General features: G+C 43.8%; 1 long non-coding RNA gene and 1 pseudogene across 1 annotated transcript in view; both read right to left on the bottom strand.

Moving 5' to 3' along the window:
- Nucleotides 1–22,207, bottom strand: part of LOC112868677 (uncharacterized) — a 134,222-nt gene that overhangs the window by 26,181 nt on the left and 85,834 nt on the right. Inside the window, exon 5 of the long non-coding RNA XR_015243442.1 lies at nt 10,442–10,522. This is a non-coding gene — a long non-coding RNA (uncharacterized LOC112868677). The remainder of the gene's footprint in view (nt 1–10,441; nt 10,523–22,207) is intronic.
- LOC112868559 (heterogeneous nuclear ribonucleoprotein A1-like) lies at nt 16,767–17,788 on the bottom strand (annotated as a pseudogene).

The following is a 22,207-nucleotide window of genomic DNA, read 5'->3' as shown; positions in this document are numbered from 1 at the left end:
GTATTTGTGTAATACGCAGTCCCACCGTATCCAAGCACCTGGAAAATCTAATTAGCCTGGCCTTGATTGACTGTGTGCAGGACAATGCCATAGTCCTCAGTCTGTTCTTTGTCTCCTACAGCGCGCTCACTGATATGAAAATGAAGACACAGTAAGAGTTTCCACGAGCAGCTGCCCAACGGGCTTCTTACGGTATCGTGTCTGCACGGAATAATTGTCCATAAATAAGGAGGTCTCTCCACCAGTCAGGGGCTGGGGAGTCGACTGCACCCGAGGAGAACTCAGGGCAGCGCGGTTTAGGACTACACCCCGGTTACACCATTAGAGGCAGAGCAGTCTTCAACCCTTGCTGGGGTAGCCCCCCAGCCAGCCTCATTGCATCGTTAGAGACTAGAGCAAAAGCACGGGGAAGGAGGAAATTCAGGACATGTTCTGCTTTGTTTTCTTACCACTTAGCAAGATGCTGCCACCACGTTTGGCAGTGGCTTTGAAAGCTTAGAAAGTCCAGCCTGTAGAGGGGGGGGTCTAACCTGCCATTTGTGCAAGTAGGGAGGATTCGACGGAGACGGTGGTGAATGTACCCGAGCAGAGGCGGGTTGACCATAAAGCCGATAAGGCTTCAGCTTTCTGGTCCCTCACTAGAATAGGTCTCTTCCAAAGTCCTGTATTCATAAATCTGTGGTCATCAGTTTGCTTTGTTTGTCCAAAAGAGGGCTCCAGGAGGTGCCTGAGCTTCGGGTCCCATAAAATCTGGATCCGCCCCTGGGCTCAGTCCAGAAGTTGTTCTCTGCAGCCGAGCCCCCTTGTTGTGCTACAGAACTCATTCTCCCTCGTTCCTTTCCACGACCTACCCGCCCACGCCCACTCTGAGTTTTAGATGGGCACAACTGCCCGTCCAGAGACTGCATTTCGCAGCCTGGCTAGATGCCAGGAGGGAGTCACGTGACTAGGATTTTGCCAGTGGGACGTGGACAGAGGTAATGTGGGCAACTGCCGGGGTTTCCCCCTTCTAAGGGTATACACTCCCCATTTTTTTCTTTCCCCTCTTTCTACTGGCTGGCAAAGGGCATTGACGGGAGCAGCCATCTCGGGACCCAAAGAAGGAAGCCACGTATGAAAGGGAGCAGGCAATGATAGACTGCTCACTTCTGGACCGTGAGTGGGAAGAGATATAAGCTCATATTTATTTAAGCCTCTGGACTTTGAGGTCTTTCTGTTTCAGCAGCTTGGACTGTGCCCTTCACACCAGCGGGCCCCTCCGGGTGAGGATTTATTTCCAGGGCAATGTGACACAGAGACAGTTGGCACAGTAAGGCTGAGCCACAGCCTTTGAAGGTTCTCGAGGAGTCAGAAGCCAATGCAAATATGAGTGGCCAGGTGTGGAATCATGATTAAGAGAAGACTCAGAGTCAGGAAACTTGGGGACACGGGATGAGAAGGGGCAGGGCAGGGAGGTCCTAGAGCATCGCCTCTTGGTGCCCATGGCTTGGACCTGGGGCTTAAGCGGGTCCTGGAGAGGAGTCTATGAGTACAGCCAAGTCATAAGGCTTTGTATGCCCTGCCCCGCCCCCCACCAGCCTCAGCTGATGGAACCAAACACGAGAAACTGATCCGAAGCCAACATTTACAGGCTGTCTGGTAGCCCTGCACTATCCTTCCTGCAGGTGTTGTTCTACTCTTCCCAGGATACAGACGATCCAAATCACACTCTTTCTCATACGGAATGGGAAGGAGGGAGCTCGAAAGGGTCAGCAGTCGGCAGTGAAGTTAGAAGCCAAAGGACACTAAGGAAGAAGACAGCAGGAAAACAGTTAAGACAAAGCCCCGCTCTTAGGTTCCCTGACCTTTGGATGGAGGATTGGAGCTACTGTTGGGTGCCACACTTTGCTAATCTTTCACGAGATTGCCTGGCTTTGCAGCGCTGAGAAGATATCTTGCCCTCTTTATGTCCCTGTGTAACCTTCCAGTAAACCCCTTTAACTGAAATAAACTGAGTTGACTTAAAGATAAAAAGCCGAGAGAGCCAGATAAACCTGCATCGTATCTCCTCTGAATTTTCAATTTCCATCTCAGTCTGGATTCACGACCGTCACGACAGAGCTACCAGATAAAGGAGAATGAAAGTGAAGCCAGAGTCGTGGTTTTGGTCACAAAGGCATGATGGTGAAGTTGGAAAAGGCAGGAAAGTGATGGGGCGCGCGTAACCCTTCTTTGTGATTCGTCCAGACGAACCCCACAGCAGAACGACACCATGTCACTGTTCACGCTCGCAGCAGGTATAAATTTGGAAGAGTTTGTGTGTATTTAGTCTCACTGCTGGAAGAGCTGATGGGACGTTACATGCTATTCTGTTTCCTTCCCGTGAATGCCAGCTCTGCTGGAGGGAGGGGGAGAGGTTTTACACCGTGTTGCAAAGACATCTACTGTAAGAAGCTATTTTCCTGAAACCCAAAGACGATCGCCTTAATAACACCTGGCAGGCATCTACGAAGCTCACGGCCATTTTATCCTATCTGACTTGTCCTTACAACTCTTTGGAGAGAAAAATGAGTGAGCCGAAGAAGCGCGCTCTCAATTTCAGAAAATGAGGTCCTCCAGCATTCCTGCCTTACCTATCACTCTTCTTCTAGGATCATTCTCCTCTGCTGCTCAATCAGCCTCTTCAACATCCTTGTTTGTACTTTGGTGTCATGATCTCTGTATCTGAACATCCACCCTCCGTCAGCCAAGACTCGGCTTATGTCCTAGGTCCTATTGGAGTTGAAAGGGGGAGAGGGTGGATGCTCTTTCTCTAGCAACTAGATATCTGCAGAGGTAACAGGTTCCTGGCCAGGTGTTAATCACCTGGATCAGGGGTCAACAAACTTGGGCCTGGTGGAGACGACCTAACCTGATGCCTGTTTTTGTAAGTGACGTTTACTGGAATACAGCCATACCTATTTGTTTACGTTTATGAATGCTTTTGTGGTTCAAAAGCAGAGTTAGGTAGTTGTTGGCAAAGCCTAAATCACGTACTCTCTGGTCTTTTCAACAAGCGTGCTGGTCGTCGACAGAAGGGAAAGGGATCACTGCCGCATCTAACATCGAGCAGAGTGGAAACACCCAGGAAATTCCTACCGAAGGAAGGATGGAAGGTGGTGCAGGGAGATGCAATGAATTGCCCTCAGATCACATTAAAATGTTTTTTAATGCTCACTTATTTTTGAGACAGAGAGATAGAGAGTGAGCGGGGGAGGGGCAGAGAGAGAGGAAGACACAGAATCCGAAGCAGGCTCCGGGCTCTAGCTGTCAGCACAGAGCCCGACACGGGGCTCGAACTCACATGAGATCATGATCTGAGCTGAAGTCAGAAACTTAACCGACTGAGCCACCCAGGCGCCCCAAATCAGATTTTTTATAGTGAGATACAAGGAGGAATGAGATTCAAGCCAGAAAACACTCAGGATTGGCAATCTTAGGTAAGGAGGCCGAGGATAGGAGGGATTGAGATAAAAGGGGTTGTCCTCGTTAACTACTGCTGGGTTACAAGCTACCCCAAACCTAATGGCTTCAACACAATCATTTTACTGTATCTCACAATTTAATGGGTTGGAGATTTGGACAGAGTTTGGTTGGGTGATCCTTCTACTGATGTGTCATCAATAGAGGTCAGTCTGTGGTATTCAGCTGGCAGCTGGGCTGGTTTGAAAGGGCCGGTTCAGTTTTGCTACTTGCCTTGTGCCTTGGGAGTGGTGGTAAGGCCGGGCTCGGCTGTGGTTGTCCACCAGACCACCTACCCATGGGCTTTCCAACATGTCAACCTCAGTGTGGCCACGCTTCTTATGTGGTAGCTCAGGCTCTGAGAACAAGTGTTCCCGTGAACCAGCAAAAAGCTTCAGTGTCTTTCGTGACCACAGAAGTCACATAATGACACTTACACCCTACTCAGTTGGTTGAAGTAGTCGTCAGCCTGCCCAGATTCCAGGAGAGGGGACATGGACCCCACCTCTCAGTGGAAAGGGTGTCCAAGAGTTCACGGCCATGGCTTAAAACCAGCCCGGGAGGGGATGGAGTAACCGGGGCAGGTAACTGACACTTACTAAAGGCTTTCCATAGTTATTTCGAAACAGCTGTGTAAGAAAGGTATTTTTATTCTCATTTGCCAGTTAAACAAATTCCAAGATTCAATGATTTATAATTAACTTGCAGAAAACGACTGAGCTGGTGAGTTACAGAGTTGCAATTTCAATGCAGATCCACCTAATTCCAACTGTGGGACTTTTTCCATTTTACCATGATGTCTCTCATGAGGAAATGAAGAGTCAACCATGGCAGGCAATGCAATGACGGGGGTTAAAGGAAAAAAACCCATGGTCTTACCTTCTTGCTCTTGGACAATAGAGTCACTAGTGGCAGAAGGGGCCTGAGTGTCCTTCTGAGGAGATATAAGATATAACAATACCCCCTGAAACCCCAGTCCCAGAGATGCCAGACGTCCCTAAACTCTTCTCCAATTCCTGGTCAGCTGTGCCAGGCAGTCTCTACCTAAGGGCACACTCCTTTCACAGTGAAAGAGGGCGATGTTGAGGGAACACATCTCCTGTGTTAGGGGCAACTCTCGCGTCTCCGCCTTCAGTTCCAGCTTCTCACAAAGACACCTGCAGGCCACCTCCACTTTGATGTTCCGCCTCACACACATTTTCTCAGGGCAAGCTTCTGTCCCCCCTGCCCTCCTCAGGTCCTAGACCAGTGAAGAAGACTTCCAGCTCCCAGGTCTATGAGGAGCTCGGAAGTCGCTACTCCTTGCAACAAGTAAACAGCTGAACAGACTGAACAATCCACGGCTATTTTGGGATGCTTGGAGGACACAGGGAAAATTGCTGCCCCCACGGCTGGAGAGACAAGGGTGTAGAGGGAGTCATGGTTTCCCGAAGCCGAGGCTCACAAGTGGATACCACTGGGGGGAAGAAAACCTGAACTGTCATTGATGAGTTGGTGTGTGCTCACTGTGGACAAATCTGAGAGTTATAAACTCCAGGGAGACCCACTTGGGGTCTCCACAGCACTGGGAAATTCACCTCTAGGAGCTCAACTAGGTTCCCACAGTATATACGGAGGAAAATCCCCTTGGGCTTCCAGCAAGTGGAAGGAGAAAGGAATAATTTTGAAATAAACCCAGAGCACTCTGTTCTTAACAAGGTGTGCCCTCAGGAGCCTAACCTGCCAGGGTATTATCAGAGGCTAACTGACTGAGAGGGAAATACCGAACTCCAGCCCAATCTAGTCAACCTGTCCCATGTAAGGGGAAAAAAAACCCTGAGAAACACTTGTGAAGTTCACAGGCCAGAGGCACAGGCTCACTCAAAAACTGAGACCTAATCCCATGACTGTAGAACACTTCCCACACCTCACCACCTCATTACCAAATGCCTATTTAGAGCAGTAGTTCCTTCCACACAGTACATCATGTCTGGCCAGCAAGAAAAAATTACAAGGCAGACTAAAAGGCAAAATAGACAGAGCAAGCATCAGAACCACATGCTGCAGGGCTGTTGGAACTTCGGACCAGGAGTCCTCACTGACTGTTTCCTTGCTTCTTCCGATGTTGCGGAGATAGCATAGCATGAAAGTTCAGCACCCAGGCTTTGGTACCGTGCTGCCTGAGTTTGAGTCTATTGCTTTTGTTCTTAGGTGTTTGATTTTAGGTGAGTCATTTTATCTCAGTGAGCTTTAGCTTTCTCAACTGTAAGATGGCAAGCCTAAGAATATCTACTTATAGTGCTTTTAGGAGAACTGAGTTACTATATTGAAGGGCTTAGAATAGCACTTGGCACATAGGAGGTACTCAACAAAATGCTGGCTTTCATGATGTCCAACCAATCTCCAAGCTCTACTAGTTTTTCATTTATTCAAGGTCCTTTCTGTTACCACCATCACTATCTTAGTCTGGGTCCTAATGATCTTATCCTTATATAGCTGTTATAGCTTCAAAAAAAAAAAAAAAGGAGGTCTATGTTCTCATATCTATATTCTGCACATAGTTGGCTGAGAATCTTCACCAATTTTTGACCCCTTATGTACTGCATTGCACTAAGCACTTTAGAGACATTATTTACCATCTTTGCAATACCTCCCTAAGCTAAGGTGACTACTACCCCCCTTTTACAGATGGAAACACTGGACTCAGAGAAATAACTTGCACTAGGTCACACACCTGGTAAGTGGCAGAGTCAGGATAAGAAATCTGGTGATGTTTTATTACACCATACTTCACTTTCAGTACCATCATACTTTGACATTCATTATGTCGCCTCCCTGCTTAGAAGCTTAAGTAAATGAGTGAACAAATAAACCAATTACTCAGAGGCAGAAGGCTTCAAAGGTTTTCTATTAAATACAGGATTTGTTTTCACATAACATTTCAATACATGATAATTTAGCCCTTGATTAATTTCCCAATCTAATTTTTTGTGCTTCCTTGCCCCAGACCTCTATTCTAGTCAGGCTAATCTATTCACCACCCCACCAAAGACCACAACCAATTTCCATGCCAAGTCTTTGTGACATTCATCCAGTGGAATGCCAGCTTCACATCTATCTACTTACACTGTACTCACCATTCAGGTCATAGCTCAGACCCATTTCCTGCATGTGGCCAGCTTAAGTATCTAGAACCAGGAAGGATCTGAGATTTTGCCCTACTGAAAAGACAACAATTCAGCCAGCTATAGTTTCGTGGTTGTGGCAGAAGACACAAAACGCGTGGGTCAGAGACAAAGGTGGTTTTTTTACTCACAGCAATAGTAGCAGCTAGAGGATCAGCAGTTTCATGCTGCTCACAAGATGTGCACAAGCACACGAGAGTCTCCTAGAGAATGATCCCCCAACACTGATAACCTAGTGTATGTTGACATGGCCTTCCTTGCAGGCCCTAAGATGGTATTTCTCTAGACTGAGTAATGTGCAAAGAAAGCTCTTCTGAAAAGACAAAGTCTAACAGATTTCCCAGGGTTCACTGTAACATTATTTAACTAATGTTACAAGTAAACCTAGGTATAGAGTCTCATTGTGCCCATAACTTTCACGTACTAGACAAAGTGCGGGGGGGGGGGGGGTGTTAAGTTAAATGTAAATCAAAACAAGAAATTCAATCAATTTTATGTTTATAATATTAAATTAACAGTTGGGAAATTATTGTTCTGCTCAAACTAAGTTGATAATGTAGGTACCGGGCTTTGGTAGCATGATGCCTGAGTCTGAATCTATTGCTTTTGTTCTTAGGTATTTGATTTTAGGTTTTAGCAGCAACAAGACAACCAACTTTCAGCTCTGCCCCCAGTTCTCTAGGGAGGGGAGGAGAGGAAGAGGTTGAATCAATCACTAATGGCATGATTTAATCAAGCATGCCTATGTAATGAAGGTTCTATAAAAATCCAAGAGAATGAAGTTCAGAGAGCCTCTAGGTTGGCAAATGCATTGGGAGGGTAGTGCGCCCCAGTTTCATGGGGACAGAAGTGCCTGAGTTTGGGGCCCTTCCTAACCTTGCCCTAAGTACCTGAATGTTCTCCTGCATCCTTTAGAATAACCTCACAGTAAACTGGTAAACACACAAAAAAGTCCAGATCTACATTTATCCTGCTCTTGATTTTTATTTCAGGAATATCAATGTGAATACCGCCTATTTGCAAAGCATTTTGTACAAAATCATATTAATAACAATACTGTTTTTCTTTAAATTTTTTTTAATGTTTATTTATTATTGAGAGACAGAGAGACACAGCATGAGCAGGGGAGGGGCCGAGAGATGGAGAGACACAGAATCTGAAGCAGGCTCCAGGCTCTGAGCTGTCAGCACAGAGCTCCATACGGGGCTCGAACCCACAAACCGTGAGATCGTGACCTGAGCCGAAGTCGGACGCTCAACCAACTGAGCCACCCAGGCTCCCCAGTACTGTTTTCTTTACTTAAGCGTAATCATATCTTACATTTAACCAAATTAAAGGGCAATTTTAATGTTGCATTGCTTTATAAACTCTGAAAAGTTATCATACTCACGTTACAGTTTGTTAGCTCCACTGAATTATCAAAACCTGGACCAAATGCATTCTTGGATCTAATTACTGGTGGCATCAGCGGAGGGAAATAACGTCTCAAGGTTTTTTCCCACAGCAGACGTCAAAAACAAATTTCTGGGTTTAGTAAAGAGTTCACAATCAGAATGTTCACAAAATCTTGTAAGTATTAGAAAGAGAATATTTTAAGGGCGCCTGGGTGGCTCAGTCAGTTAAGCGTCTGAGTCTTGATTTCGGCTCGGGTCACGATCTCACGGTTCATGAGCTTGGGCCCCACATCGGGCTCTGTGCTGACAGCTCAGAGCCTGGAGCCTGCTTCGGATTCTGTGCCTCCCTCTCTCTGTCTCTCTCTCTCTCTCTCTCTCTCTCTCTCTCTCAAAAATTAAAAAAAAAAAACATTAAAAAAAAAAGAGAACATTTTAGAAACAATTTGATCTCAAGTCAAGTTTTCTTTATGTCACCAGCTCTAGGATTTCCACCTAGGATTTTCACGCTCCTGTAAGACCTTTGCTCAGGCAGCGTAGTTAAGTGTCCTTTGCTGGGTCCTTGATTCCAGCATCTCACTTGCATTTTACATCCACCGGCAGCAATCACAGCAGTGCGTTACTGCAAATCCCCGTCATTTTCACAACGGCAAACGTTGAGCCTCAATACCTAAATAAAAGAGGGACTAAAATTGTACTCTGGAAAAGGTTTCCAGGGGCCATTTATGACCCTACAGGTCTTGGACACGAGGACAGTGGCAGATACCATGCTATTAAGAGCCCATCCAACAGAGGCCAGACTCTAGAAGTCAATAAAAGTCAAGGTCTCTAACTTGAGGGGATTGCTTAGCAATTACGTACACACAAAGGCCATATTATGTAGGATATACTTAAATCACTGTTTGGTTATCATGATAAGAGGAAAACAACATTTAAATATCCTTACTGAGCACTGAGAACCAAGAATCTGTCTCCACACCCCTCGGGGTTCAAGGACCACAGTTTGAGAGACCCATCGGTCTAAAGCATCTTTGCCAGTAGTTCACTGTCTTGTCTTTCCTTGTTCTTATTTCCTTCCTGGATATTTCCGATCCCCAGTTTCTGTTTCCTATCTGCCTCCCTGGTACTCACTCCTCACACAACACACTGACCTTTCTCCTCCCTCTTCTTCATTTCCGTTGTTCCTGTTGGAGCAGCTTCTCAGCCCAACACCTGGCCCTCTTCCTCCTGAGTGGACACTCTCTTCGCAATTACCCAGGATGCTTCGCAACAGTGACTGTTGTCCTCAACTCACAAAGACATCAAAGGGATTTGCTTAAAGTCGCGCCTTGGTCAGGGAGCAAGGCCACCCCCTCACCTCCTTCTCCGTATTCCCCCCACATAGACCTTGCTGAGTCCCTGAAGTCCTTGGGGGAGCGCCAATCTCTGAAAAGACCGAGTGCCAATATGGCGGGGCAGGGGGAGGGTCACAGTACCTTTGTGGGTTGTTGTGTACTGAGCTCAGTAACATCTTGTAAAAACATTTTTTTGACCATCGTGGTAAAATATGCAAAAACGTAAAAACTATCACTCCAATCATTTTTAAGCGTGTAGTTCAATAGAATTAAGTATGTTCGCACTGTTGTGCAATCATGCTCCAGAACTTCTTCGTCTTGCAAAACTGAAATTCTATGCCCGTTGAGCAACCCCCCGCCGATTTACCACTCCCTCCAGCCCCTGGCAACCACCGTCCTACTTTCTATCTCAATGAATTGTATATATGTGGAATCATATAATTTTTGTCTTTTTGTGACTGGCCATTCTCCCCTTGACATAAAATAACACCTCTCCCCCCCCCACACACACACCAGATTAGCCCTAGACAATCACTGGCCTAGGAAACAGCACACGGGGACTGTATGTTAACATCTTTCCTGTTCTTAACTCCCACACATCCTGCTTCCCATCAAGCTGCTCTGTCAACAAGTTGAAATATTAACTCCATTCCCTTTGGTTTCCCAGGCTGAAAGTGATTTGATTAAACCTGACAGAAATAACTCTTCTTATCCATGAAATGATGAGCACTGTTTTTTTTACCCTTATTTGGGTGCTGGGTAAGAACTTTTGAGAAGCTGATGAAAATCGTGTACCCTTTCCCAGAAAAGTACGCAGGCATGCATACGTTTGCCTAGAGTTTCGGGGGTTTATAAGCCCTGGCTTAATGTGAGTCCCCTCAAGAGCAGGCTCTAAGATGAGAATTTGGGGGCAAGTAGTTTATTTGGGAGGGAATCCCAGGAAACAGGGGGAGGTAAACCAGAGAAGGGAGGGAACCCAATACAGGGTGAGTTTGTTAATTCGCAGGTGCCACTGTGGATAACAGAGGCTCATTTCGGCTGAAGACCCTCTGAGACAAGGTGCAGAACGTACCTGGGAAATCGGAAGTTAACTCTGCAGCGATCCCAGCCTGCTTTGCCCTTGGGGAAGATGGTCCTCCGGCCACAGAAAGTCCTAAGGCAGAAGAGACAGGTGTTTGAGAAGGCTTCAAGGTATATGGGAACCATTCAGTGAATCTGAAGGTGACCTTTGGGAGGGCCCAGGGCAGGCGGGTGGGACACTAACACGAATAGGGATCCTGGGAAACTCATCCAGGCACGCTCGTTAAGAGGCTCTGGAACAGGTTTACTAATAAACCTCCCAGCCGCAATCGTCTGCTTCTCTGTTGAAGCGGTGGGTGGCTCACTTGTGCTCTCAGGCCTCCCTTTTTGAGCAGTTATTCAAGTGAGCCCTCCCCCCAGCAGCCTGTAACAGACATTCATGCTGACATTGCACCCCGCCTACACGGCCGAACGCAGCCTCCTCTGCGCCTGTGATCCAGCTATCGTTATTTACCCCAGATGTTCGTTTTGACAATGGGGAGCAGGAGGGCCTGACTCAGGGGGGCTCACTGCTTAATTGCATATGGCTTATGAGAATGAAGTATACGGTGGGGATCTGCAAAAAGCTACCTGGCAATGGCCTCACTGCCATGTCAGATCGGTTTCTCTGTCGTTCATTTCCTCGGCCTTATAGTTACAGCCCACAGAGGAGGTGGTCAATTTCATTAAAGGACACACCAGCCACAACATGGGGACATTAGTGATGAAAAAAATCACAAGCAGGACCATCAGGACTTTTTGGTGGTGGTTTTCCTAAACGTCACCTTGCAGCAGGTGGGAGAGAGCAGGAACAATTAGATAGGAGGTGAAATCTCACGTTCTGTGGAGGGTTGAATTGTATCCCTCCAAAAGGTACTGAAGTCCTAACCACAGTACCTCTGAATGTGACCTTATTTGGAAATAAGCTTTGCAGATAATCGAGTTAATGAGGTCATGAGGGTAGGCCCCCATGCAATTCGATGGTATCTTTACAGCGAGAAGACATTTAGATCCAGAGACAAACACACAAAGAAGCAAGACAACGTGAAGACTCCGGGAGAATGCCATCTCCAAGCCAAAGAACACTTGAGCACAGACCCTCCCTCAGAGCCCTCAGAAGAAACCAACACTGCTGACCTCTTGATCCCAGACTTCAGCCTCCTGAATGTGAGACGGTAAATCTCTGTTATTTAAACTGCCATTTGCCGTTCATTGTTACAGCAGCCCCAGGAAACCGAACAGAGTCTCAAATAAGAAAACAAACTCAAGTCCAAGTTTGGGGAGGTGTAAAGACGATAAAGAACACAAGATAGTTAAAGAACACAGTAGGAAGTGAGGTTGGGAGTCTGAACCATCACACCAGGTATCTCTGAGTCACTAGGAGTGAGGGACAAGGCTCAAGAACGTTAAGAGTAGGTACTGGCCATCGGCGAAGGACACACGATCCATGAAAGGGCCTTGTTCTCCTTTCCTGGGAATATTCTCCACCTTCCTCCCCACGTTGTGGAGCTCACCCCTTGAAGAATTCTATATCCTCTCTCCCCCTTGCCCTGACTGTGTTGAAGGGCCTTCCGTTAACCCATGACACCTAGATCTTATCCCATCAGAGTATTTGTCCCTCGGCATTGTAACTGCTTTCCCAACGGTCTCCCAACTAGACTGTGACCTGTTTGAGATGAAGGACTGGGTCTTTCCCATTATTGCATCCCCAGCATCAGATACTATACCTGATGCATTACAGGGAGGCTCCATAAATGTTTCTGGAAGAAATGGATGGATGGATGGATGGATGAAGGCACAAAAGGCATGGATTTGATATTAAGACGAACATTAGCTTGCATTTTGGTGCTGTTTATTTATTTATTTTTGGGGGGGCTTGAGATGATTGTAGGATGTGGCATCCTAGGTAAGAACTTGGTCAGTAGGATGAGCACTGGGGAAGGCCTGTGACAGACTGAGCATTGCAACACCACGACTAGTGTCGTGGAGCATTCATTCACTTATCCACCCTGCTCACACATACTTGGAGCACTATAGTGTTCCAGACGCTCCCTACAAAGATGGGGACTGCAAAATTCTCTCCACATATGGGTGGAGGGAGAGGTTTATAAATCAGGAAGGGCAGAGGATATATTCCCAAAGATATTTGCGGCCGCGTTATTTATAATATCTGAACGCTGGAGTAAACCTCGGAGCCTATATCCACAAGGAGAAATGGTTAAATATAATAAGGTATATTAATCTGATGGAATATCATGCAGCAAATAAAAAGAAAAAAATCTTCAGGCAGTATTCCAGAGAAGACTAGTTTGGGGTATGAGTGATAGAAAACCTGCACTTAGAACAGACTAAACGGCAATGTATTTCCTTTCATGTCAAAAAGCCAGAGGGAAGCGGGTGTAAATGGCGGCTCCACAATCACCAGCTTGGCTTCTTCTCTTGCTGTTCCTCCGTCCATAGAGTGAGACTGCTCCTTCATGGTCCAAGAGTTGCTGCTAGAGCTCCAGCCATCACGTCTGCACTCCAGGCAGTAGGAAGAAGGAATGGATAAAGAAGGGGAAGTCTCTCTTATAGATACGGCCAAGAAGTTGCTCATGATGTGTCTGATTTCATCTGGAGCAGTCGGAGTTCAGGTAGGGAGACGAGTCATTTTGTGTGTTACAGGATAAAGGACTTCTTATGGAAAAATAATAAATTTTTCCTGCGTGGGAAGAGCTGTAGAAAGTTGGAGGGTCAGAGATGGCGTCACCAATTGGTCATTTTGAAAAGCCACGCCCATCAAGCTACTGGAAGGGAGCTGCAAAGGGGGAGTTTGTGGAAAGGTCTGAGGGAAGCTGCTACTACCTCTGGGGATCCCAGTCAAGCATCTGGAGGGGAGTCAGTGGCTGCTGTTGGTCAACAGGGCCAGAAATTCCGAAGAGGAGCTGGGCATACAATGGACGAGGGTGGGAGTGAGTTACAGCCGGAAACTGTTGGACACCTCTACAACCATCTGTCACCATAGTGGACAACAAAATGACCATTGGAGAATAATGACCGCTGCCCTACTTCTGCCTCCTAAATTTCACACGGGTTCCTTTTTTGGCCAACTACAACCTGGAACCATAGACGCAATGGAATTCTGGGAAATGGAGCTCCAAGTTTAACCAAGGTGGTGCCTTACAAACGGCCACAATGCACTCCTCCCCCCTGGCATGCCTATACAAGTCTCTCTCTTTTTTTAAACCACATTAAATTTTCAAGTCAAGACAACAGTAAAATCATGCTTCTATATAACATGATGCAGCTGTCCCACGAAAAGCTGGAAGATGCAAACCCTTTCCCCAAAAGAGGTATACACAGAAACTCACGTGTCACTGCTGTCCCTCACTGGATGATGTTCAAACCTCTCCTAGCTGAGTTATGTGTCACCTTCAGCCCTGAATTTAAACACTGGGGTATAAAGTTCACTGCTATTAACAATCCTATGTTAAAAAGTAGGAGAATTAGAAAAATTACAATGGATAATATTTATTATGAATATGTTCATATCAAAGCAAGGGACAGTTATAATACTACCTTCCTAGGAGAGCCTGGGTGGCTCAGTCGGTTAAGCACCCGACTTCAGCTCAGGTCATGACCTCTCATGGTTCATGAGTTCGAGCGCCACATTGGGCTCTGTGCTGACAGCCCAGAGCCTGGAGCCTGCTTCCGGTTCTGTGTCTCCTCTCTCTTTGCCCTCCCCTGCTTGTGCTCAGTCTCTCTGTCTCTCTCTCAAAAATAAATGAATGTTAAAAAAATATAAATAAATACTATCTTCCTCATTTCTACAACTGATCATGTAGTCATAGCTGATACTTATTAGTTTTCTCTTTTGCTACCATAGTCTGTATGTTCTTTTTTTTTCAAGGTGTATTCATTTTTGAGAGACAGAGCACAAGCTGGGGAGAGGCAGAGAGAGACGGAAACACAGAATCGAAGCAGGCTCCAGGCTCTGAGGTGTCAGTACAGACCCTGAGGCGGGGCTCAAACCCACGAACTGTGAGATGATAACTTGAGCTGAAGTCGGACGCTTAACCGACTGAGCCACCCAGGCGTCCCCATAGTCCGTATTTTCTTTTTCCTCAGCAAGCAGTGCAGCTAGTCATATTTTGCATGATGGAGTGAAACAAGCCTTCGTTCCAGAACAGTCTGGGCCATTAGCAATCTTGATCGTACTGGCTGTTGTAGTTTTCCATTAACATTTATTGCAGGACACAGGAAGGCTAACAGGCAGCCTAAAAGATCTCCTATCTTCCCTCCATGCTCTTCCCTGACGTCACTTCTCCTTGATGGTCAGGATCTATCAGTGACCCCAGTCAGCAAGTATGGAGACTGGTTGTTGTCATTGCTAGTTTGTTCCTTCGCGTGAGTTGCCTAAAATGATCAGTAGAGCATGTGAGTTTCCAGTCAAAAACCCACCGCTGTGTTGCCTAGTGGAAGCTTTCTCCTTTGGGATTTACCTTTAAATCAGTAGATCCCAAAGCTTTGGAACAAAAGCCAAACATTTTACTAATGGATCCCTGAGGACAGTAGAGAAAGGAGTGACTCCCATTTCTAGCCCCTTGATTCCTGGCCACGAGAGAAACATCGCCATATACTGGTTGGTAATTTAGAGCATATACCGCATCCTGGTGGATGTTACCCTAGCAATGGAAAGTGTTGCCACAGAGCTGACGCCATAACTGAATTTCTTTTCAATCCAATTAAAAATCATATATATTTAAGGTATACAACTTGATGATCTCATGACTGTATACTTCGTAAGATATTTATCACAATCAAGCTAATTAACATATCTATCACCTCACACAGTTATCATTTTCAAGTGCATGGTGAGCACACTTGAGATCTACCCTCTTAGCAAATTTCAATTATATGATGCAATATTGTTAACTATGTAGCCACATTGCTGTACATTAGATTTCCAGAATTTGTCTTACACAACTGAGACTTTTACCCCTTAATCAACATCTCTCCATAATCTCCTTCCCCTGGCATCTGGTAACCACCATTCTTTGTTTCTGAGTCTGATAGTTCCAGATTCCACATACAAGTGAGTTCTGCAGTATTTGGCTCTCTGCGTCTGACGTCCTCTAGGTTGATCCATGTTGTTGCAAATGGCCATTCTAATAGGTGCAGAGCGGCCCCCCTCAAACCACACACAATTTTAAAATTAATATTGACTATTCCCCTTAATATGGAGTTACATACAAAATTTATCTCACATTGGCCACTTTTCTATTAATGAAGGAACTATATTTTCATAACCTGTTCCCCTCCCTTTAAATATTTGATGAAAAGAAAGCAAATGTTACCAAAGAAAATTCAAGAAATTAAAGGAAAATAGAATTGCCCTTCCTCAGAGAAGAAATTTAAGTCATCCTTAAGAAAAATCTGGGTGGTCCAAACTGTCTGGAACCATTTGTGATTTCTCTGGATTCGGTGATGGTTCTTTGCCCTTCCTTGCTTGCTTCCTTCCTTCCTCTTCCTCTTCCAACTCTTCCTTTTCCTCCTTTTCTTTTCTTTTTTTTAATGTTTATTTTTGAGAGAGAGAGACAGAGACAGAGCATGAATGGGGTTGGGGCAGCGAGAGAGGGAGACACAGAATTTGAAACAGGCTCCAGGCTCTGAGTTGTCAGCCCAGAGCCCGACGTGGGGCTCGAACTCACAACCATGAGCTCATGACCTGAGCCAAAGTTGGATGCTTAACTGACTGAGCCACCCAGGTGCCCCTCTTGTCCTCCTTTTTTCTCTTCTTTTCTTTCTTTCTTTCTTTCTTTCTTTCTTTCTTTCTTTCTTTCTTTCTTTCTTTCTTTTTGGTGGGAGATGGGGGAGTGTTGGGTAGATTTTTAATATAGAGTGAATTTCTCTAATGATTCTAAATCCATTTGGGTTGCTATTTCTTTCTGAGTCAGCCATACAAAATTGAATTTTCCTGGGAAATTATCTATTTTTTTTCTAAACTTTTAAATTTGTTTGTTTAACGTTCACATGATTCCTTTATCATCATTATTTTTTTTAAAGACACATTTATTCAGCATCACGATTAGACTATCACATTTAGCCATCAACAGCATGGGTGCAAAAAAAAAAAAAAAATCCACATTAAAACCCTTTGTTGGAATGCTTTACACTTTCCACGGAACAGAAACTAAAGTCACCTGTTAAACGATTAGTCACAGATGCAGCCCTCGAGTTGTTTGTGCATACACATGAGTATTGTCTAAAACATGTCTTCTTTGTAGCAGCTGGGCCCTGCCACCACTGTGCTCGGCTGACTTCACGAATCTGTTGTAACCTCTAGCTTCCCCGTCACGTCACTGGCCCTCCTCTCCTGCTAAGCTTTGTTTCCCAGCAGTAAGCTGCCATTGCCAATGCCATTGCCATCTGCCATTGCCATCGCTACTAATACTGCTGGAACTGCCATTAGCCACCTTGGTTTCGTGGTTTGGCAAAGTACTGGCCTCGACCGCCATAGGGGCCAGAGCTTCTGTCTCCAAACTTTCCTCCTTTCATGGGTCCAATATTTGAAGATTGATTGTTGTAATTGCCAAAATCATTATAGTGTCCACCGCCTGCAAAACTGTCTCCATCGTTACCAAATCCAGGATAGCCTTCCCCACTGCCACCATTTCGACCACCACCTCGACGGCCACCAGAGCCACCTCGCCCACTGAAGTTTCCTCCGTGACCAAAGTTCTCATTCACACCAAAACCACTTCCACGACCACCACCGGAGTTTCCAGAACCACTTCGCCCTCCTTGGTTGGGTGAAGCACCTGTCGTCTCTTGCTTAGATAGAGCTCTCCTAGCTTCACAGTTGTGGCCACTGAGAGCATGGTATTTCTGAATGACAATCTTGTCTACGGAGTCATGGTCATCAAATGTTACAAAGCAAAGCCTCTCTTTTGGCCACTGCCTCGGTCCGTCATGATTTCAGTCACTTCCATCTTCCCATACTGTTCAAAGTAATCTCTTAGATGATATTCTTCAGTGTCTTCTTTAAGGCCACCGACACAAATCTTTTTCACAGTTAAGTGGGCACCAGGTCTTTGAGAATCTTCTCTGAGACAGCCCTCTTTGGTTCCACAACGCTTCCATCCACCTTGTGTGGCCCTGCATTCACGGCTGCATCCACCCCCTCCACGGTGGCAAACGTCACAAGCCCAAAGCTTCTGGCGTCCTTGGTGTTTCGACCTCTCATTACCACACAGTCCGTGAGCATTCCCCTCTGCTCACGGTGGCCCCTCAGACTCTCATCGCTTGTTTCAAAGCTCAAACCTCCGATGAAAAGCTTCCGTGGCTGTTCAAGCTCTTTGGGAGACTCTGACTTAGACATGATGGTGGTGGGAGGGGAGACTTTAACCGTGCTTACTCACCGGTGTCCAAGGGCAGAAAAGTCCTTTATTATTTTAATATCTGTTTTATCTTAGTTTATATTCCCTGTTCCATCTTAATACATATATCTATATATATTAAGTGCCATATATATATGCTTATATGCTTAATATATATGTATTAACATGGAACAGGTCATTATAAAGCATATATATATATATGACCTGTTCCATGTTAATACGTATATATATCAAGCATATAAGCATATATATATATGGCACTTAATATATATATGTATTAAGATGGAACATATATATATGTATCATATAAAGCATATATATATATGACCTGTTCCATGTTAATACATATATGTATTAAGCATATGAGCATATATATATATATATATATATATATATATATATATATATATGGCACTTAATATATATATGTATTAAGATGGAACACATATATGTATAATATAAAGCATGTATATATGACCTGTTCCATGTTAATACATATATATATTAAGCATATAAGCATATATATATATATGGCACTTATATATATATATATGTATTAAGATGGAACATATATATATGTATAACATAATGCATATATATGTATAATATAAAGCATATATATAATAAAACATTATATATATATATATATTAGGGCTCTATATCCTTTTTATTTTTTCAACTTTGTCCAAAATGTGTCTACTTTATTAAACTTAAAATGTTTGATGTGGTTGATCCTCTCTATTGTATTTACTAGAAGGAAATACTTATGGTTTACATGTGATTAGATTTCCCTAAATAATCCTGATGTTCTCTCATATTCCTTACTCCTCTGCATGGAGGTGATCTTGAGTATCCATTATTGGGACTCATTTCTTGATTGAGTGATTGTAAACCATCAAAAATCCTAAACACCAGAAACTGGATCTCTTTCTACTCTCCAAACCCGTGTAAGATAACAATCCTAATAGTGCATCTGGCTCTCTCTAGTGTGGAGTTCCAAGTTCTACAAATGGAGGCTGGGCGGAGAGTACTGGGGGACACATTTGGCCCTTGCTGCAAGTCATACCCTGTAAGTAGTTTATCATTAATAAAGGAGATAATTTCATATTTGTGACTTTTTCTTCACCTCTCAGGGGATTCGGGGTTAGAGAGAGAACACCACAGTCATTTATACAACATGTGGTCAAACACCAACATGTGTTTTCAATTTCATTAATTTGTGTTCCTTTTGTATTATATGGTCCCTCTTTCTTTGGATTACTTCATGTTCCTTTCAGCTGCATGTAGTATGGCCCCCCAGAGTTTTGTTTTGTTTTAATTTTTTTTTTTTTTTTAAATTTATTTTTTTTTTAATTTTTTTTTTTCAACGTTTATTTATTTTTGGGACAGAGAGAGACAGAGCATGAACGGGGGAGGGGCAGAGAGAGAGGGAGACACAGAATCCGAAACAGGCTCCAGGCTCTGAGCCATCAGCCCAGAGCCTGACGCGGGGCTCGAACTCACGGACGACCGCGAGATCGTGACCTGGCTGAAGTCGGACGCTTAACCGACTGCGCCACCCAGGCGCCCCTGTTTTGTTTTAATTTAATTTAATTTAATTTAATTTAATTTTTTTTAGTTTCACATTTTTATTTAAATTCCAGTTACTTAACAAAAGTGTATTATTAGTTTTAGGTGTTGGATTTAGTGATTCATCAGTTACATACAATGCCCAGGGCTCACCACGAGTGCCCTCCTTAATAACCATCATCCATTTAACGCACCCCATCGCTCACCTCCACTCCAGCAACCCTCAGCTTGTTCTCAACATTAAGAGTCCCAAAGAAATGCAAAAACATTTCATGCTCGTGGATTGGAGGACAAATATTGTTAAAATGTCTATACTACCCAAAGCAATCTACGCATGTAATGCAATCCCTATCAAAATACCAACAACATTTTTCACAGGGCTAGAACAAACAATCCTAAAATTTGTATGGAAGCACAAAAGACCTCAAATAGCCAAAGCAATCCTGAAAGAGAAAAGTAAAGCTGGAGGTATCACAATTCCAGACTTCAAGTTACATTACAAAGCTGTAATGATCAAAACAGTATGGTACTGGCACAAAAAAACCAGACACATAGATTAATGGAACAGAATAGAAAACAAAAATGAGCCCACAACTAATGGTCAGCTAATTTTCAAGAAAACAGGAGAGAGTATCCCATGGAAAAAAGACAGTCTCTTTAGCAAATGGTGTTGGGAAAACTGGACGACACCATGCAAAAGAATGAAAGTGGACCCTTTTTTTACAGCCTATAGAAAAATAAATTCAAAATGGATGAGAGATGTAAATGTGATACAGAAAACCATCAAACTCCTAGGAGAGAACAAAGCGGTAACATTGGCTGAGGCAACTTCTTACTAGATATGTCTTTGGAGGCAAGAGAAACAAAAGCAAAAATGATGAGGACATGCTCAAGATAAAAAGTTTCCGGAAAAAAAAAGAAAACAAAAAAAAGAAAAAAAAAGAAAAAAAAAGCTTCTGCACTGCAAAGGGAACAATCAACAAAACTAAAAGGTAACTTTTAGATTGGGAGAAGATATTTGCAAATGAGGACTGTTTAATTTCTTTTTTAAAAAAATTTTTTTTTTCAATGTTTATTTATTTTTGGGACAGAGAGAGACAGAGCATGAACGGGCGAGGGGCAGAGAGAGAGGGAGACACAGAATCAGAAACAGGCTCCAGGCTCTGAGCCATCAGCCCAGAGCCCGACGCGGGGCTCGAACTCACGGACCGTGAGATCGTGACCTGGTTGAAGTCGGACGCTTAACCGACTGCGCCACCCAGGCGCCCCGAGGACTGTTTAATTTCAAATAATTCTGATTTCCTTTATAATTTTCTTTTTGATCCATGAATATAAATCTGTTCTTTAAAAATTATTCTTAAATTTTACTTATGAACAATAGCACATTGTAAGGATGTGTTTTTGGTAACTGTAAAAAAAAAACAGTTCAATTCTGAAAGGAAAAATCTCTTAAGAAAGGAACACTTAACGAAAAATCAAGAAAATAATCTTAACATCTGGCCATTAATGTATCAACCCAAAATAATTTAAAGAGACAATAACAATATTTTTCCAACTCTGAATCCTCCTACTTCAGGCCATAATTTCTACAATAAGCATGTGCTTACTTGAATACATTTTATTTTATTATTTAAAAAAAAATTTTTTTTTAAGTAAGCTCTTGGCCCAACATGGGACTTGAACTCATGACCATGAGATCAAGAGTTGCGGACTCCACCAACTAAGCCAGCCAGGTGCCCCTGCTTGAATACTTTTATTTTTTTAATATTTTTTATTAATTTTTAAATGTTTATTCATTTTTGAGAGAGAGAGAGAGAGAGAGAGAGTGCGTGAGTGAGCGGGGGAGGGGCAGAGAGAGAGGGAGACAGAATCTGAAGCAGGCTCCAGGCTCTGAGCTGTCAGCACAGAGCCCAACGTGGGACTTGAACCAAAGAACTGTGAGATCATGACCTGAGCCAAAGCTGGGTGCCCAACTGGCTGAGCCATCCAGGCACCCCCTTTACTTGAATACTTTTTAAATGGTATTTTCCCCATCATGATGTCCCTAACGTAATATTTTAAGTCATTCTAGTTTCTTAAAGTTAGCATTTTATACAACGTTAAAAATAAAATAGATCTAAAGTAAAAAAACCTTGCGACCTGTTTGAAAACATAACTTGTATTCCTTTTTTTCCTTTGGTAAAAGATTCATTTAGCTTCAGAGGCTAATTATCTGAATTATCCTACTATGCCTTCATAGCTTTCCTGTTCGCGATTTGAAACGATGTCAAGTTGAATGCCAAGTGGTTCACTTCCTTACCATGGACTATCATTTTTTAAAAGCACCATTTTAATAAAACCCAGTTAAAGTGTATTTTGATAAGTTTAAGAGTGTTGTTCTAAATAAGGATTTCTCCCCAGTAACCACGTTCCCAGCTAGCATAGAGAGTGGCTCTTTTCATTGCTCTTCCTGAACAGAAGAATAAGTACTTTCGCTGGTCATTGTATGTTCTTCTATCTAATAAGTGCATGTAATTCTCACTACCTTGTCCTGGATTTCCTAGCTATCTTTTTTTTTTTTTTTTGTAATGGTTATTTATTTTTTTTTGAGAGAGGCAGAGAGACAGAGCAGGGGAGGGGCAGTGAGAGAGAATCCCAAGCAGCCTCCACCTCAGCATGGAGGCTGACGCGAGGCTCGAACTCACAAACCGTGAGACCATGACCTGAGCCAAAATCAAGACCCTTAACGGACTGAGCCATCCAGTGCCCCAGAACTTCTCATTCTTTAAATGTTTCTTCTTATCCTAACTTTAATACTTTTAATCTCTTTCTCTGTGCTACTTTCTAAGTAA

The sequence above is a fragment of the Puma concolor genome, chromosome D4 (genome assembly GCF_028749965.1).
Source record: "Puma concolor isolate L17-30 chromosome D4, mPumCon1.1.hap2, whole genome shotgun sequence".
Taxonomy (NCBI): domain Eukaryota; kingdom Metazoa; phylum Chordata; class Mammalia; order Carnivora; family Felidae; genus Puma; species Puma concolor.
The sequence above is the reverse complement of the archived record's forward strand: the minus strand, read 5'-3'. Positions and strand labels throughout refer to the sequence as shown.